The sequence below is a fragment of the Arachis duranensis genome, chromosome 8 (assembly GCF_000817695.3).
Source record: "Arachis duranensis cultivar V14167 chromosome 8, aradu.V14167.gnm2.J7QH, whole genome shotgun sequence".
NCBI lineage: Eukaryota > Viridiplantae > Streptophyta > Magnoliopsida > Fabales > Fabaceae > Arachis > Arachis duranensis.
Window position 1 is genome coordinate 5,052,955 of NC_029779.3, and position 3,816 is coordinate 5,056,770.

A 3,816-nucleotide genomic window follows, 5' to 3' on the forward strand; every position below is an offset into this window, starting at 1 on the left:
GTAAAAATAGAAGACAAACAAGAAGTCCTTGAGGTAGTCGGTTTAAACCTCGGATGGATGAACCCCTTGGTCGAATACATGAAATTCGACATCCTCCCTAAAGAGGAGAAAGAGGCTAAAAAGATTCGAAGGGAAGCACAACACTATACGTTGGTGAGAAATATTCTCTACAAAAGGGGGATATCAACACCATTATTAAAGTGCGTACCGACCTCAAGAACCACCGAGGTATTAGAGGAAGTACATAGTGGGATCTGCGGAAACCATCTCGGAGCAAGGTCACTAGCCAGGAAAGTAATCCGAGCTGGATTCTACTGGCCGACCTTGTAGAAAGATGCCACAGAATTTGTGAAAAAGTGTCAACCATGTCAGATGCATGCAAATTTCCACGTAGCTCCACCAGAAGAGCTCATCAGTATCACTTCTCCATGGCCCTTTGCAAAATGGGGAATGGATTTGTTAGGTCATTTTCCCTAAGCGCCAGGACAAGTCAAATACCTGATCGTGGGAATAGATTACTTCACAAAGTGGATAGAAGCAGAACCATTGGCCACCATCACCGCTCAAAGAAGTCAGAGGTTCCTCTACAAAAATATCATCACGAGATATGGGATACCTTATTCCATTACTACAGACAATGGAACCCAATTCACCGATTCTACCTTCAGAAGCCTAGTAGCCAGTATGAAAATAAAACACCAGTTCACCTCGGTGAAACACCCACAAGCTAATGGGCAGGCCGAGGCAGCCTGTTAAAGTCATACTGGCAGGGCTAAAAAGAAGATTACAAGAAGCAAAATGAGCCTGGGCCAAAGAACTCCCCCAAGTGCTATGGGCTTACAGGACAACGCCCCAATCCGCCACTGGAAAAACGCCCTTCCGACTAGTCTATGGCGTAGAAGCAATGATACCAATAGAAATCAATGAACAAAGCCCGAGGATAATTCTCCATGATGAGATCAGAAGCATACAGGGGCACAAAGAGGAGCTCAACTTGCTCCCAGAAGTCCGAGAAGAAGCCCAGATAAGAGAAGCAGCGTTGAAGCAAAGGATGACTACAAGGTACAACAAAAAAGTCATTCAAAGAACATTTTCCCCAAATGACTTGGTCTTAATCAGAAACGACATTGGAGTCAACAAATCAGGGGAAGGAAAACTCGCTGCTAATTGGAAGGGACCATACAAAGTCAATGAAGTCTTCGGAAAAGGTTATTATAAAGTGACCGACCTGAACGGCACTGAGTTCCCAAGGTCGTGGCATGCTTGTAATATGAAAAGGTACTACAGCTAAAAGCGAACTCTACTCCCTGATGTACTCTTTTCCCAACTTCATGATTTTTTCCCAAAATCAAAGGGTTTTTTCTGGAGGAGGGTTTTTAACGAGGCATCATAGTAGAGGCTAAGAGAAAATAGGCTATTAAAACCCTTAGTAGCAAGAAGGTACCTCCCCAATTAATAAAGATCTTTTTTCATTTACAATATCTCTTATAAACTCCTTTCTATTTTCTAAGTCTTTCTACGAAACGCGCCGACTTAAGCTCGACAAAACGTGAAAATCCTATGAACCGACCTAGATGGTCGTCAGGATAAAACGACGAGGTACAAGTCGGTGTAATGAGGTTATAAAAGTTGATCGTAAAAAACTCGGAAACATCCCGACTCATAAGTCGAAAGGAAAAAACCGAGTAGAAAAGAAAATGAATCGCAAAAATAACCTAAGTCATAAGAACTCAATAAAACAAAGTTGAGTATAAGGAATAACAAAAAAGAGATTGAAAAAACCTAGGAAAAAGTTTAAAGACTGTCCAAAAGTCCTTAAACAAAAGGGCTCAGAAAACAGACAAGCCAAAGGGAAAGGTTTTCAGAAAAAGATCAAGGGGACTTCGAAAAATCAAAATCAGAAAAGCATACACGCATAAGGTAACTTAAACCCTTATCCAAAAAAGGGTATTTATTCTGTTAATTTAAAACCCTTATTAAAAAGGGTACTTTTTAAATATTTTGTTTACGGCCGTAAAAGGCCAAAAGAAATTGTCCAAACACCACCAACAAACAACATATAAAGAGTTTAAAAAAAGGGGACTCACAGGCTGAGCCCCCATATAGCCATAAAAAAGTTATTTCTGCAGAGGAGTAGACGGATCACCACCACCAGAGTCAGGAAGAGCGCCACCAGGATCGGGAAGAGAGGCAACCACGGGAGATGAAGAGGAAGTCGGAGGAACAACAGAAGAACTCGAAGCGTCCTTGGAACGAGGAGGGGACTCAATAATCCTCTGCCCCCGAGTCTTCAATTCTGACTCGGAAATGATTACGGGGGCAGGAGGATCCACAATAGCACCATCAATGACGACTTTGTCTGGATCTAAAGGAGAAAGATCAAAGTTAGGAGCAATAACTCCGACCTGCTCCTTGAAAATCCTCCAAGCCTCCTCGGCACCATCAGCGATAGAGTCCTCCAACTCGGCATACGCATTTCGAGAGTTCAGCAAATCCTTCCTCATAGACACAAGATCTTGAAATAAACTCTGATAACTCTCCTGTGCTGCTTTCCTCAAACCCGCCTCCATATTGCATTGGGCTTGCAGCTTACTCTCCTTCTCCCGAAGGCTATCCCTCTCCGCCCTCAGCTTGGCGACCTCCTCCTTCAACTCCCTCTCATGCTCTTGATAAGAAAGAAGCCTTCCCTCCAACTCCTCAACCTTCGAGGTTAACCCCAAATAGCTGAGAGGAGTCTTCTCAAAAATATCCAAGAGCTTGCCACAAACACCCGCCGCCCTAAAACTCTCCTCAGCCAGAGTGGTAAGGTGGTTTCGAACAGAGACATCATCCATACTTATATGAGGATAAATGTTCTTTCGGACGAATGCAAGAGCATCCGCCTTAACCCCACCATCAAAAGAAGAGCCAGACTCTAAAGTCTTGCGCTTCTTTTTCTCTGGCTCAAAAAGAAGTCGGGCGGAGGGGAGCGGCCGAGACAAAGCTGAAGAGAAAATTACAATGGACTGGGAAGGAGTCCCCATAGTCTGAGGAGGAGGAGGAGGAGGAGGAGAGATGATCTCCCTGGTACCACCAGTCCTAGCCCGAGATCTTGCCTTAGCCTCCTGAACTCTTTGGTAAGATTCCTGAGCATTCTTCCTTGCCATATCTGCAAAAGAAACAATCAGCAAAAATTACAGGTCGGCAAACCTCAAGTCGGCAGATACAAGTCGAAAATAAGAAATGTATATACATATATAAAAACTACCTAGTTGTGACCAAACAAAAGTCGGCAATCCCTGGAGGAATTTTCTAGTATCCAAGTATGGGGCCCTCCCCCACACTTCTCAGAAAAACCCCACAATGGCCGCCTCCACCTCATCCAGGTCGTCCAGACCGTACTTCTCACAAGGGGAGGCCTCCAGCCAATAGAGGGGAAAGCGAGGGGAAGAATTCTCATCCAAAAAAAAGGGGTGGTGACCCTCTACAGCTTACACTTTGAAAAAAATAATTTTTGAAGTCGTGGAAGGATTCGTCAAAAAGGGTGAAAATTCTCCGACCTTGTATGGCTCGGAAAGACACCCATTGCTGCTTGTTATTTAGCCCACTGAAGGGCTTAGTCATGTGGAAAAGATAAAAGAAAATCCTCAAAGAGGTCGGAAAGTCCAGAGTGTGACTTATAAATTGGTAAATTTTCAGAAAACCCCAAGAATTGGGGTGAAGTTGGGTAGGGGCAACTCGACAGTGGCGTAAAACAGCCATTTCAAATTCAGAAAACGGAAGAAAAACACCCAAACGGGTGATCATACATTCATACATAAAGAAAAAATGAGGGGC